Source organism: Agrilus planipennis, unplaced genomic scaffold, assembly GCF_000699045.2.
Source record: "Agrilus planipennis isolate EAB-ADULT unplaced genomic scaffold, Apla_2.0 scaffold31, whole genome shotgun sequence".
In the NCBI taxonomy this organism is placed as follows: domain Eukaryota; kingdom Metazoa; phylum Arthropoda; class Insecta; order Coleoptera; family Buprestidae; genus Agrilus; species Agrilus planipennis.
This window is the reverse complement of record NW_020439053.1, coordinates 1,768,971-1,785,716: the sequence shown is the minus strand read 5'-3', so window position 1 is coordinate 1,785,716 and position 16,746 is coordinate 1,768,971. Positions and strand designations below refer to the sequence as shown.

At 33.4% G+C, this 16,746-nt stretch overlaps 1 protein-coding gene across 1 annotated transcript in view; it reads left to right on the top strand.

Annotated features, from left to right (window-relative positions):
• The window catches only part of LOC108741127, a 266,602-nt gene that overhangs the window by 80,208 nt on the left and 169,648 nt on the right, over positions 1-16,746 (top strand). The window contains exon 2 of the mRNA XM_018475786.2: positions 7,105-7,134. The gene's annotated coding sequence lies outside the window, so the exon portion shown is untranslated. The remainder of the gene's footprint in view (positions 1-7,104; positions 7,135-16,746) is intronic.

The window sequence follows — 16,746 nt, the reverse complement described above, 5'->3', positions numbered from 1 at the left end:
TATATAGGGTGTCCCAGTTATAATAATTAATATTTATACCACAGATTCCTACGGACATTTGGAACATAAAATGTTATAACACTTTTGACTTTTGAAACAAAATAAAAAATTATAAAATTATAACAGTTTTGATGCCGGGCCCTGCACAATCGCAAAGTAATTACGATTGCCAGCTGATCGTAGAAAAATTCAGCTTCAGTAGGTGGGAATCAGGAGCTTTTTGGGGTGATGTTATTGTTTATGTTTGGTATTAAGTTACGGATCAGCCGAAGAAAATGCACTCGCGTTAAGGTCCATTAGATGACTGAAACAAGTTGGTTATTTTGTTTTCATTAAATGTAAAAAGCTAAATATTTATATATCCTTGTATAATTACACTGCTGCAAGTGACTCGAAAAAAAGGCACATAATGTTGTAGATTCTAACAGGTTGTTCAGTTCGCTTTAGATTATTGTGGAATTTACTTGTTTGTTAGTGTTAGTTTATTTATTTAGTGGTCATTGCATAAAAGACTATTACAATAAGGACAATTAATAGTATGATAGTGCATTCTAGTAGGGTTCTTATTCAACCGTCAGTTGGTGGTGAGTTACATTACCAATGCCTATCGTATAATTCGAAACGTCGCTGTCATCAGTGTTGCATTGAAGCGAATGGCGGACAATTTCAACATTTTTTATAAAAGGTACGCTTTTCTTTTTCACTTTTACCTTTTTTTTACAAGGTGGAAGTGCATTCCGCTTCTTCGCGGTAGGTACTTGTTACATCCACATTAGATCAGCTGAGCGACGTTAGTCGCCTAGATCCAGACCCATAATGAAACAATTTGTACGTTCAAATTTATAAAGACGATTTGCGAGCTCAATTGTCACTGGATTGAAAAATTGTATAACACTTTTTTGTTGTATTTGTGTCAGGAAGCCATGTTTTTTTTTTAATTATTATAAATGGGACACCCTGTATAATTAAGGGGCCGTGTGTAAGGGGTGTTCAAATTAGGTTTCTCAACATCAGTAAATCTGCTATCATCATCATCATCATCATCGTAAGGTTGTCAGTCCTAAAACTGGTTGGACACGCACCTCCACTCTTTCCTATCCTGAGCTAATCATCGCATTTCCCTAAACCTAGAATATCCCACAATCCTTAACTATTTCCGAACAGTAAGCTAATCTAGGTTTACCTGTACTCCTCTTAACTCTTGTTTATGTCTCTGACCAGACCTGAGAAGGTATACTACGAACCTATATTGCCTATTTCTTATTGACTTCTCCTATTCTTTCTAATACCTCATCATTTATAACCTTCTCTATCCACGGTATCCATATAGGAAGTTAATTAAAAGTAACGTAAAAGCTAACAGATATTATTATAGAAAGAAAGATCATTAAAAGATAAACATTTTAAGATGCGGTATATTAATTAAGGGCACAATATATTGATCCTAAAGGTTAGAAAGAAATTGAGTATCAAATAATTAATTGTGATAAGACAATACTTACAGAAAAAGTTCAGGTTGAACATGATTGCTTCTAGAAATACAAGAAGGTGTAGTTTAAGTTAAAATAAATATTTTTTTGACTATTTGGAATGCAAATGAAGCATACGGGCAAGCCTTTTCTTTACTTGCTTTTCTTATGATAGGGTTGTCAAAATCACCATATACCTTTAATCCGCGTGCTAGGGAAGTTTTATCCAGTTAAAGCTTGTTCAATAGGCCTTGTCGTATCATTTATTTTTGAGGGTGGCAGTAAAACTAATGATATATTTATAAAGTGGCACAGTCAAAATATTCCCAGTTTGCTTTTTTACTCTACGAAGAGTAACTTGATTGCAGTGTTTTTAATTATTTCTGTACTACAATTTCAAACGTGGTTTATGTAAAAGAGAATGTGTGGAGGAGACTTTTGTACTTGATTAGGAACCACCATTCCTGAGTATGCTATGGAAATTAAAGGTGATTTTTTTATTTTTCTTCTATAACTTTTTCCTGTTGATTTTAGCGAAAAAAGTTTAATGAGAAAGTTGTTTTTTCTATCAGGGTAAGGGAAGTCGATTTTTAAAGAGTTAAAATTTCTTCGAGAAAAGCGATTTCTTTTATTGGGAAAAAGCGGTTTCTTTTGTGTTCACTTTCAATTTAGAAATCCGGTTTCTATTGCATTGAAATTTCGGGAAAGGAAGCCTTTTTTATAGTTGTTCACACTGCTAAAATTTTATCCTGATCGAATAAATAAATGAGCAACAATTAATTTGTTAATAAAACAATTACATATTTCGTAATGCTACCAAATGATAGTTATTATTATTAATTTGTCATGACCTGTGATCACAGAGAATATGTATACTTCTGTCGTAACCTATCATTAAACTTTTCACTATTTAACGTTGCTTTCGACTGTTTGTAAATTTGATTTTTAGGTAAGATACTTTTATCGGTCTCAAATTAAAAGGGTTTTTAGAACATATTCGTAATCTTTTTATAAAATTGTTAAAAATTAAAAAACCTTTAATTTCAAAAGTTCGTTTAGAAAATGGGCGATGGTTACTTTAAATGGATTCGGGCTTTTCCTTCATATAAATATATCTTCTCTTTGGAAAAATCGCATCAATTCATCTCATCTGTTGTCAAGTCTTATGCTCGCTGGACAGAGGACTGTTATAGTCGAATCACTGACCAAACTCCAGACTTAGTTGCTGGTTTCTGCAGCATGACAACGCGTCTGACGCGACGGTGATTAACGTGTTAAAACATTCTCTTTACAGCCCTGACCTTGTTCCCTGTGACATCGGTTTATTCCTTTACGTCAAAACCAGAGATGTGATTTATTTGAAATACTCGCCTTTAAATTGCGAATACAAAATAAAAAATACCTACTTTTCATCTTGCATTTAAATACTTTTTTGAGAAAAGCGTTTTGTATTTTATTTAAAATACTTTTCCAAACTTATTTTCTATTTGTAAGATGGAAAATACATTTTAGTATCATCGATAAAATGATGAATGAAAGTTGTTGCTCACATTGGTCATTGAAGCTTAAAAAGGGGACAAAGAGACATTCCATGAATGCCTTATAATTCTTTAACTGAAGAGAGCCCAAAAAATTCTAAATTTGGAAATGGATAATCTAAAATATTAGATCGATATTGTTTTCCAGGTTCAATGCCAAGGTCTATCGAAATTCAAATTCTATTAATTACGACAAAACAGCCCGCAAAACGATATTGAATTGAGATACGCCAGCTGTGTAAAACTGAAAACTATAATATTCTTGTGGTATGCAGATAAATGCGTATAATCCAAAATTCTTAGAAAACGATTCGAAAAACTTCACTTATTAGATGAACCCAAAACTAAAGAACCTATGGATTCCTTTTTTTGTCTTAATATAATGTGTAAAAGATCAGAAACAAAATGGGGTTGTAAATATTTTGATATAAAATGAATGATCTTGATTCTACTACAATAAAATTATTTGGAATCCTATTTTGGTTCTGATCTTTAACGATAGAGAAACTATTATAACATGGGTGTCTTTTTTCCAATTAAAACGGGTGACAAAAGCAAATAAGAAAGCATACAGAAGAAGTATTCGTTGCTGAACTATAACGTAAAGACAGAAAAACTATCTCCATCACTTCAAACAGAAAAATATGAATGATATTTAATCATTGCAACTGGTGATATAGTGCAAACACCACTATTAACCTGAAGGAACTCCTATAAAAAGAGCAAATGCCTGCAAGTTTTCCTTAAATATAATATGTTATACTTACGTAAATGTAGAAAATTAAATAGGTGTACTACAAAAAAGTATTTATCTGAAAAATTTATTTTGAAAATACTTATTCTGCATTTAGCATCTAAAATACAAAAGGAAAATCTATTTTGTATTTTACATTTGCAATAAATCAAAAAAGTATTTGTATTTTGTATTAAAATACTTTTAAATATAAATTTTGCACATCTCTAGACAAAACTCGCATGTTGGGTCGCAATTGCTCAATAGAGGGGAAGCGGGGAAGAATTAGGGGTAATTCTTAGGCAAAAAATGGGGCGGCTAGATTGATGATTAATTTAAGCATGTGATAAAATATGTTAATAGTCAAGAGCGTTACTTTGAACAAATACAATTGTATGAGATTATACGACACTACAGGCCTGACGCTGGAAGCTGGCGGAAATTTTAAAATGGCGTGGATGCGCGATGGCAAAAGTAGTCAGTTTTAGGTATAACGATTGCAGCCCTTATTCTTCAATATTCCTATCAGGGGCGTAGATTAAATATTTAAAAATAGGGATCAGTGAGCAAGTAATAGACAGACAAACAGAAGAACTAATTGTTGATGTTGGTAAAAGTGATAGAAATTCCCATGATGAGAGTGAATGTGAAAACTAACTATAAAATAAAAGCAATAGATTAATTTTTTCTTTTTGATAAGTCATGTTTTTACATTATTTTCTATTACGCTACTGTCTCATCTGTATTAATACTATAATTTACGCCTACTGAAAGCTTATTTGTGTATCGGTTCCAAGTGACTTACCCAAATAGGTCATAAATGAACAACGACCTGCGCGACCGCTCGCCAGCTTCCTTCGTCAGACCTGTACTTGTTGAACACTCTTTGTGAGCATGCGAATAATTCATAGTTAGTGTAAAGCTAAAGGATACAGTAAACATTTTTATCTACAGCAGTTAAAGCTTTTATAGTACCTACATTTTGTATAAGACGGCTTCTACTCCGTATTCAAAGTTAAATTTATCAACACTTTTTATTATTAGGGTGGCTTAATAATACTGCCTTTTTTTCGGAGCGCTTTCTAGCGACACTCGAGACAGCATTTATATCCACCCACCCGCATACAAAATTACGAAGATAAAAACACATTCTACAAATAGACTGCGTACGTACAAGCTAAATAGTTTTCATCTACGGCGCAGTTTGTTTTATGAATTTATTCTGACAAGGACATTTACCCGGTTTACTTATTGTTCAAAATTTTGCCATCAGACAATAAAACCATTGTACAGATATAAAGCGGCTATGGAAAACTTGGACCAAATTGGGTTCTGTCTTCTAGACAAAGGAGATTAATTGAAATCGCTCGTTTCTACGTACGTAGCTTGAATGAAACGTCGTTTTCCCATCTTACAATGCGAATTAATGTACAAGGGTAATTTTGTAAATTGCTTTCAAATCGACCCATTTCTTTCTTTACGAGATCCCTAAACAAAATGTAGCAATAAAATTGCGAGTTATCAAAAAGTGTTGGATTTTCGCCCCTCTGCTGTAACTTCGAACACCGTTACAGTTTTAGAGAAGAATGAGCTCATACACAAGAGGGTAAAACATCAGTTCGGTTTTTTCGAAAATTTTACTCATTAATGTTGTAAATAGTAGTTTAAAATTCCTCTATTGTGAAAAAAGTACATGAATAAATCGGGGGGGGGGGAGAAAGGCGTTGGCGTTTTAAACAATTTTCGTTTGAAAATAAATAGTTTACATAGGTACGAAACTTCTGGAAATTTAAGAGTCACTGATCGTAAAACTACTGTTAAAAGTGTCAATTAATAGGTGTAATAATATAGAGTATAACAGAGTGGTTAAGGGTTAAGGGACGAAAATATTGTGAGAAAACCATAATGTGCGCTCTAACTTTACTTTTTTTCAATAAAATTCGACACACTGTGATATAAAATTTATTATATTAAATGACACCATGCGGCGTGTTTACGGTAGCATTGACTATAATTAAGTGAGTGGTGAGGTGAAGATGAATGGCAAACAATTGGGGCATTGTGCCCGTATGAATGACGTCAATCGCGAACAAGCATAAACTTGAAACATACCTATACCATGAGAATGATCGACATTAATAATCATTGAAATATTAAAGAATATACAGTACGTCATAATTTCGTACACATAACTTAAAATCCGAAGCCTGTCCTGGGCGTAATTTGACAACACACTGTAAGTGTAAGAACTGCTACATTGATAAGAATATAGAATAGAATTTGCCCTAAAAAAAACCGCTACACTATCACATGAGAGGAACGAAGGTTTCGTGATATTTCGTGTGTAGGTACTGCTTAGGGGGTTACCTTTTGTGAAGATACCGAAGCATCCGGATACTACTCACCCCTAATATATATTTATATCTGCTAAATACTTAAATGCAAAGAAGAAGTACGTATAATTTCTAAAGTAAGTAGGTACTGTGTGCACATGAGTACTTGCCTACAAACACCATCCTTCATTAGTTAAATGAACTTCTACTAAAAATTTTATCAAAGTCATATATAGAAAAAGGATAATTTGACCCTTTCTCTAACGCATTAATTAACCTTTTGACGAATAAAATATTATTAAGTAAGTACTTGAAAGAAGTAAAAAATTACTTTGTCTCTATATTTCAACCACGTGTTATTCAGATATGGGAACAAAGAGCACTTACCCGAGGACATTCTTGTAGATTCTTTTTTTCTAACAGTAGTAGTTTCTTTTTTTGTTTTTAAAGTGAAAGCTTTATTACATCGCCTCAAATTTTTTCGTCTATCTATCGCATGTCGTATTACAGCTGGCCGCAGAATAGGGGTAAAACTGAAAGGCGCTCAGCATACCAGCCATCGTAGCATTTATATTCTCACTCATTCGTGCAAGTGCATGACAATTACATTTATAGACTGTGAAACTCAAAGCGAAGATGAAATTATTGATAGAATAACTGAAGTTCAAAATGATTCAATGATTTAAATAAATACTGTTCTCAGTTTACGCAGATTGAAATTAAAATTTATTGGATATCTTGTCTACTATTGATTTCACATTATCATTCCCATTTTTCAATCATTAAGATAAGAGTAAGAACGCGATTATAATTTTAATAACCTAAATCGAATAATTTTTCGTTTAGTCATGAGTATTCGGTCTTGGTCTTCCATTTTCGCAAAATCAAGACCATTTTACTCATCACCAAGAACACATTATTTACTGTTACAATGATCATCATTTGTATTTTTACTATTGACTTTAATGTTTCTAAACTATAAGCAATGTATTATTGCAAACAAAAATTAAGTATTGTTTGTTTTTTTTCAGATATACCTACACCCAGGAAGATTTATAAGGGTATGTATGTTTCATTCATATACGTATACATACCTATACATTAATTTGATGTATCGCTTTGGTCAAAGTTAAAAAACGTTAAAAACACCATCCACTGTAATAGGTACTCTAAGCCTGTAGAGTACTTTGGCCGACGTGCTAATATAATTCGTTGCTGTTACTGTTATTGTCGCTGTTACAGCACCCTTGGAGTTATTAGTTAGATATAGCTCTCTTTAATTTTTGTGACCATACCATACAGTAGGCAAACATAAAAGCTGGGACCGACATTTCGACGTTATTATGGACAAATTTTATGGTAATATGTTCGGAACATAAATAAGAAGTAAACACAGACGGTGAAAGTGCCTAATATTCTTTTTAATTACGTCATTGGCATACATAATTGAATTTCCGAAGGGCGGACATGCGAGTCGAAACAAAAGGGTAAGCGGACAGGGGTGAATTAGGCGAAAATTGTTGCGAGAGGGCATGAAATATCATGTGTTGGTATTATATTATTTCAAGAAAAGTTGTGATAAATTAGTGATTCTAAATGTTCGAACTGATTTAAAGATAAAAAATTTGATAGTCGAGAATATCCTTGAAGTTGATTTGCTCTTAATTTTTGTCTGTTTCACCCCTGTTGACCACCCATTTTGTTTCAATTAGTACCAAAGTATACATTTCTGCAAACTTTGAGCACGTGATCGAGATACGCAATTAAAAGGAAAATATAGCATTTTCATCTTCTGTAAAGTGTAACCCCTCTTTTAATATCAGAACATATTACCGTTAAATTCCTTCATACTTAGAATAAAGTTAAAATTTCATGCCCTGCTCTCTTACCAATATTCAACCAAGTTTTTTAAAAATTTGGAAAACATCTAGAAAGTAGGTTTTCTGTTTTGGTTTTGAAAATAAATATGTAGTGGAAACAAGGACAAGTTTTATACTACGTTCTTTATTTCGTTTCTGTTATACACCGAAAGTCTCCAGAAAAACGTTAATCCTGAATTGGGTTTGTTTATCTAGTTATTTGTTAAGGTGGGCAGTTGAGAGATTCACAACAGTTTGTCATATTGTTTGACACAGTGTGTTGGCCTGTTTAGACTCCTTATAAATTAACTTTTAAGGAATTTTTAATCTTTATTACAATTATTAGGTAGGTATTTCTTTTATTTTTATTTTTATTATTATTTATTTTGTTTACGGAATTTCATTAATTGTGTTTACCAGAGAATAACAGTTCTACCTCGTATCAGGGACAAAAAGCAGTAATTAAGCGATAGTTGTAGGGGAGTAGAAGCCCCGTCTGTGGTAGACTGAAGCTACGCGGATAATCTGTACGCAGATTTTATTATTATGTTTATATCGGCTAAATCAGTTTTTCCCGTGGGATATTTGACGATTTTTTTATAGATTTCTTAACAAACAGGCAGCGAACAGTCTTCTTTAATTTTTGTGTTTTTGTTTTGTTTTCTTTTTGTTTTTGATTTTAATGGCGTTTTAAAAAATCGGCCATTACAGTATTATTTTCGCCAACCCCCTCTGCAAACACTGCGAACCCCCAGGGGTTCGCGAACCACCCGTTGGGAATCATTGGGCTAAATAAATATATAAATAGAAGTAAGTATAACATCTAGTGCGTGCACATAACGTACATAAATATTAAAAAATATACAGAAGTAGAATTGTATACAGAAGTAGCATTAAAGAGATGTACACTAAGGAGAGTTTAAGTATATGTTACCGGAAATGTATGAAATCTAGGCATTGTATACAATTCCTAGGAAATGTACACAACTCTGAGGCTATTTAGGAGATCTATAAAATATTGTTTCACAAACACATATCCTAGGATATGTACCTGTATGTTGTATGAAATTCCGATATTGTACTAGGAAATTTATAAAACTAATACTTTCTGTTAATAAAATGAATAAAAAACGTTAGTAAACTGAGAATCAGAGTTATCTGTGAATACAACAAATCGCTTGATTGGATGACGCAATACCCTCCCCTTTCTCCGCTATCCCCGCGTACTTATTGACGTCTTGAATGTAACATATTTCCGATTGCTATTTAGAAAATGTATAGATTTCCAAGGATATTTGTCTAATATAATTTTTTCACACATTTCGGGGCGATTTTAGGAATTATATACATTTCCTGGGAATTGTATACAATGACGGATTACATACATTTCCGTTAACATATACACCTATTTTTCATACGTCCAAAAATGAAACGGATCTAAGATGCTGTTTGTTCATGTGTCATGAAAAAATATGATTGCATTGGACAGCACAAAATAAAACGTACATGTACTTCCTTTCATATTTTTTTTTATGTGAAGCAAACAGCACCAAACTTTGTTAAACTGGAACGGTTAGTTCTATTTAGATTTCAATTTGATTTTTGTAATGTAGGTTGCTATTTTCAACGTGACACATTCCCGCTGTTTGTACGTTTTCACAAAAATGCGAGACAGCAATCTCTTTGTTTTCATATCGAATAAAATGTTTTCAATGGTTTATTTTCTTTTTCTTTTGTCACTGTGTTTTGGAACGATACAATAAAAAAAAAAGCGTCTCAAATAATATTTAGATATATGTTACGTCGTATACAATACATTTGAATATTTACTTTAGGTTCTAGAAATGAAGAATTTAAGTAGAGAGTGACAACTCTTAAATAAATTGAAAGACGTGAACAGAGATTCGAGTATTAGGCGGATGACTGTAAAAATTCTGATTTCGAACGATGTTGGTAGAGGTAGTTTAGAATCTCGCAGGTCATAACCTTGAGTTGCGTAGTCAAAATTTTCTAATTTTTTCTACTTCCCACTAAGAACATTGGACGCCTGATTAATATGGTTAACTTCGAGTTTACTTTATTTTATAAAAAAGGTAGCGTAGTATGTATGCCTTTTTTTGGGTGCCGAGTACGCGAACAAAGGGATCGCAGCAGTAGCAACATATAAAATTTGGACACAGTGAATTACCGTTTTAGACAAGTTTCTAGTTAGTAAGTTACCATTTTAAATAAGTTAATATATAACTATAATTTGTTTGACAACAACAGTAACTGATGAAGGAACCTATGAACTCTTATACTTTTTTTTAAAAACCTAAACAGAAACTTTGAGCTAATTATTCCAGTTCCCTCCTCAATATTACGGATGACAGTGTGCGTATATATGCAGCATGCAGGTATCGTGGGTTATTACAAATGAGATGCATCAGCATCATAGAGTTGTCGGTCCTAAGACTGATTGGACACCCGCTTCAACTCATTTCTATTGCGAGCTAATCTTCGCATTTCTAGATCATTCACATCATTAACTATTTTTGAACAATAATTCAATCAATATCCACTTCTACTCCTCTTAACTCCTGTTTCTGTTTCTAATATGCCTCTAACTAGCCCTTTATGCTTGAGAAGTTGTCCTACCAACTTATCTCGTCTATTTCCTGTTGACATCCACAGTGCTCTCCGTTCTTCTACTTTATCTAATACTTTTTCACTTCTAATCCTCATCAGTCGCCTGTTGTTTTTATTTGTTTAGGCTGCCGCGCCACTACTTTCTCCTATGAGGGAGCACACAATCTTTATTATCGAAGTTTAAATGCAAATAATCTATTTCTAAAAAGAAGAACACAGGTAACTGCACATAGTATTATTTACTTACACTATTTACAATTACAAAAATGTACGTGCATATGTTGGAAGACCTTTATATTTACGATTAAAAAATGCTGAACTTGATGATTTTGATTATGAATTGTTACTTCTTCAATTGTGTCAGCGTATAAATCAACACGCAATCTCCACCCTGACAGAGGAAAAATCTTCAAAAGACACTCCGTCCGTGCGACTGGGTAGTGTTGGATTCACTCCAAAAGGAGCGCCTACCAACTAAAACCTGTCTCTCAAGTCTTTTTAGTACCAACCTCAAGTGCAGTTGTGTGTTATTGTAAGTGTTTGGTTATTGGTTTTTTAGTGGTAGATACTGAGTTTTCTAAATTCAAAAACAATTGTGACAGGGAGTTTTCTGCAAATTCTGGAATAATGTCAGCAATACATTTAGTAATATCTGGGATTTAATCTTCCCATTTTTCTTTTCCCTATTAGTCCTTGATGCAGGCAAGCAGAATACGTTATTTTTACAGTTTTAGATCGCTCTATTATACACTGTCATGTTTTACATATTGTGTATGGTCAGTGATATGATTCATTGAATTTTATGAGCTACGGAAAATCGTTTAGTGCTCGTTAATGCGAAACAAAGGTTGTTCCTTATTCCGTAGGTAGTAATAACATTAAAGCCCTGCGGTAATCAGATTAGCAGTGGTATTTCACATTATATCTACCAGAATTATGTGTGGGAGCGGGGCGTAACTTTGCTTCCGTATTTTGAGGTAATTTACCAGTCTATGCGAACGTTCAGCTGGAATTAACAAGCTATCTATTTGCATTTATTTGAAAAGGAAATCTTTCCAGATTACTGCTAGAAATGTTTTAAAGCAAATTAGGTTATTACAATACAACAGCCGAACGCTGACTAAATGCTCTTTTAAACAAGACTTGTTATTTATGCACTGAGGGATCATTAATAAATGATTATGAGGGTGTTGATGTTTACGTAATTCCTATTCAGATTACTAGCACCCACAATGGAAATGCATCCAAATTATTTTATTTAAAATTGCAAGTTAGTCGTAGGACGTACCACTCGGCTATACGACATTAGTCATAGAGATCCTCTGAATAATGAGAATTAATAAAGTCAGTATCGTTAAGAGAGTCTTAAGTGAGTTAGGGTGGTGAAGCGGGTCAGAGGGGCCTATGGTTGCATTCACTCCATGGCTGCGAGTTCCCTGTCATTTCTTATACTTAATCTTCCTGGGATAGGCCGAAAGTTTTAATAAGTCCTAAGTCAGTATTTTATGCAATATCTAAAATTGGGCGATTTTGTTCCGTATGTATTATTTAGGACTTCTTCTGAGATTTTGAAGTTTCATTGCTCAAATGAATTTATAATAAGTACATATCAGACTATCTTTTATCCTTTATAAAGTCCGTGTATAAAAAGAACTCTCATCGAAATCGTTTTAGCCATTTCGGAAATTATCCTGGACAAACAGATACATAACCAAAAAGTAGCGTAAATTACCCCTGAGGATCTTATCTTCGTGCAAGTAAAGTCTCTTCGAATTGTTCGGCCATTTGGAAATATAATCTGTTAAGGCTATATAATAGTTCAATAGGTACGTATACATTTCACCGTTTTTGTTGCGGAGCTACGTCTCATCATCATCATAAGGTCGTCAGTCCAAGGCTGGTTGGACAGGTACTTCTACTCTTTCCTATCCTGAGCTAAACTTCGCATTTCCTTAAAACTAGAACAACCCACGTCCTTAATTATTTGCGAACAGTAATCTAATTTAACCTTCATGTCTTAAAAGGTGTCCTACCAACCTATCTCGCCTATTTCTTTTTGACTTCTATAGAGTCATCTGTTCTCCTCTTCATTTCTAACTTTTTATATCCACGGTATCCTCATCATTCGCCTGTAACACCACATTTCGAACGGTTCTAATCTTTTCTTTTCCGCTGCGCCCACTGTCCATGTTTCGCACCTGTATAGCTCCGTGCTCCGAACATACACCCTTAACAAACTTTTTTGAATTTCTAAATTAACCGTTCACGTGCATAGAAGTGACTTCTTTTTATTGAAGGCGACTCGACCCTGCGCTATCCTCTGCTTTATATCCCTACTACTCCTTCCGTCCTGACTTATCTGACTTCCTAGATATCTAAAATCGGCGATTTCTTCTAGTTTTTTGTCTCCTATCTTTATATTCGCTCTTTTCCTACTTTTCCTTCCATTGCATACGAGTATTTTTGTGTTACTTTTATTCATTTTCATACAATACTGTTTGGTCAATATCGCATCCATTTTATTTCAAGCTATCTCTAACTCCTCCTTGCTAGATGCTAATACTGCTATATCATCTGCAAATCTAAGCATATTAATATTTTGCCCTTGTATATCAATCCCTACAGTTGTACTTTCTTTAATGATGTTGATAGCGTCTTCGATGTATAGATTAAAAAGTAGCGGTGACAGTGTACATCCCTGTCTGACTCCCTTCCTAATATTTACTTCTTTACGTTGCAACCATAGCCCTATAACTGCCTGTTGTTCTTTATACAAACTAAGTATCACTCTTTTATCTCTGTAACTCATCCCTACATATTTAAGTATATTTAACAAGTTGTCCCATTGTCAAAAGCCTTTTTTAAATCTACAAATCCTATGTACGCCCTCTTTCTTTGTTCTGTCGTTTTCTCTATAGTTACCCGTAAAGCTAGAATGGCCTCCCGCGGAGCTACGTCTGATACATGCATATTATGTTTTTATTTTTTATTTTCCTTATTTTTTAGATTTCCTTTTTGTTTTCACGGTATTATAGCAGATATAAACGACCGGCATCATCCGGTTCGTCTCATCTGCAGGCTTCGCTCCAACTGTCTATACAATATTCACATGACAAATACCTGGTTTAGGTTTTTCACATTTTCCGGACAAGTAATCAGATATATAAAGAAACACGGATTTCTTGTTCTGCAGTCGTGCACTCTAAGGAATAAACAGGCGGAAATTTTCCAAATCACCTTCATTTTCAGTTAAAAATAGAGCAAGCGGTGCTTCAAGTGCTTGTGGAAAATGCAATATCCGTATTTCTCTCGGGCGATTAAAAAGATTGTCTTCTGGGGCGGTAAAGAGATACGACCGAAACTCGCGTTCATGTTTTTAGACGGCAGCGAGAAGAGAATTTCAATACGATACTGTCACGAGGTAAATTGTTACTTCAGGGTTTTTGTTAATTATTTATTTTAATTATTTGATTATAATGTGTTTTTATTATTTTGTCGGTACTGGGCGTAGAATATTAAAATGATAAGAAAGGCGAGATTGGAAAACAATAACAACTTTATTNTGTTACTTCAGGGTTTTTGTTAATTATTTATTTTAATTATCTGATTATAATGTTTTTTTATATTTTGTCGCGACTGGGAGTAAGGTACTAAAATGATAAGAAAAGCGAGATTGGAAAACAATAACAAATTTTTTATATAGTAAAGTAAAATAGATATGAAAATTCAAAAAGATAGAAATTACAGAAGGATTTAGATTTAGTTGTTAAATAATTTAGATAGATAACATTACAAATGAAAATTGAACAACAACGTTTATAAAAAAACAGTTGATTCTTACTTATGAAGATCGAATTCAATTATTCAAAGGCAGACTTACCGTCACGTTTGGCAGTGATGAATAATCGCTACATTCACCTGTTTAAAACGTCTAGCGTCTGTGTTTTGGTAATTGATTATAAAGTTGAGAAGTGAAAAGTTCTTTGTTACTATGGATCCAAAAGCATTAGATGCATTGATTTTGATAGGAGATGAGGACTTGGGCTAATCTAGAAACCAGGAGGATTATTACAGACTAATCATTAAAATTCAACTTAATATTGAATATGAACAAATCCGAGGTTGTGTTTTTCCGATTAGTCACGTTAGCGAAATCATTGCAGCAAGAACGTCTGTCGTCGCGTCGCAATGAATCCCACCTTAAGGTCACTTTCACACAGTGCGATAACGACACGAATTACTCCATGCGGTAAATCGCAACGACACAAAAATACGTATATCCAAAATAAATGTATTTAAAGCGAATGCTTTCACACTGATGCGATCCGATATTAAAATCGTTGCAGTAAAAAATGTTGCAAAAATATTCCGATTTGTGTTAACAAATCGTGCGATAAAAATACTTTACGACATGTAAATTCAATGTAACCAAATGTACATGGTTGCCAATACTCATTTCCGTCGCACGTGTACGATATGTTGGTAGTGCTAACCGCGACTTGCAGCCATTATCATGTCTTTCTCGAAGACATAACCAAAAGTAGTCGATTTAATAGAATTACTGTTTTTCGCTCCATTGGATACATACAATTAAACCGGACAACATTGCGAGGATAGGTAGGCCCGTATTTTAACTTGGAACGTTGTCGAAACAATGTTTAGTCGTATAGTGTGAAAGCGGCGTTTCGATACGATACGACAAATTGCGTGCAGTAAATTGTGTCGTTATCGCACTGTGTGAAAGTGCCCTAAGGTCTTAAATTACAAGTTAGATACTCCAGATTCGGATTTGTGGTCGTTTAGTTTTGATCAGGATGATTCAAAGGAATATTTTCTCAAACTTTTATTATAATCGAGTGAAACCCTTTTTTGTATAAAAAACTGCGAGCTACTTTTGTTATGATGTTATATTAATATTGTAACGTATTTTCCGTTATTTGAACAACTGCTAACTATTCTATTATATTATCTTGTAACTTTAAATATATCTGTAGATAATGTAGGTATACTTTTATATTTAATTAAAAAATTAAAAAGAAGATTCACCCCTAATTACCACAAATAATTTATTTGAGCGGACACGTGTTTCGCCCACTTCATACATGGGCATTATCAACGCGAGACTCTTCGAATACTTTTATATTGTTTTAATGATTTATCGTAAATAGAAATTTATGGAATGCAAAGTGTTGGATGAAGTACCTAAATTATTTTCGAATAACCACTTTCATTAATTTTTTCTCCAATGTGAATAAAACTGCTTTCCCTACCAACTACAAATTTAACAATAGAAATATAACAGGTAACAAATACCTATTGTTGATGTAAAGGAACTATGTACATATACAATTTTAAAAATACCGGTGGTATATTTAATTGTCGGGGCCTCCAAATGTAATTTTAATGGGGTGGGTTGAATTGTCCTATTGTGTACAAACATTCCACAATCAAGTATACACAAGCCACTGACACAATTACGAGTTTTGTCTTTTTATTTAAACAAAGACAGAAATGAATTTTATTTTGCTTATTTTCGTAAAATATACCTACTGTTAATTGTAAATAGTTAGACGCCTATTTGATGTAAAGAAACTGTTAATGTCCAGTACCTAATAGTAGTAACTCGAGTGTTAGAGTCTCCTTTAGGTTTCTAAGCTAAGCTCGTCTATAATTTTGCTGCATTATTTAGCTGCCTTTATATTTTTTTCTTGTTTTAGTTCTTAGCGATAAAGTACACTTCCAGAGAAAAATCTTTTATGATTCGTATAAATTTAAAGTAAAAGGAGATCTCGACCACAACGGCATAAATCATCATCTATGCCAAATAAGCGCGTATACTGTCACATAAAGTAACAGATTGCTAAGTGGAATTAAAACCGTTTTCTGCGTTAGCAGAGACTTAGGTTTTCCGTTTTTATAAATGTCATTCACACAGCATTATTTCCGTAACTAAAGGAAAGAAAAAGAACCACTGTACTTCACTTTAATGTACGGAAACACGTTTATTTCATTTGGAATGACATAAAAAAATTAAAAAATTCGAAAAGTCTTATGATTCATCACGCTAAGTTACCCTTATTAGGGTCAGAAGAAAGTCCTGTATACTACGATATAATTTAATCTAAGTCGTTGGTGTATAGCACTTTACAGATTCAATTAGAGAAAACATTCCCTGTATAACTTCAT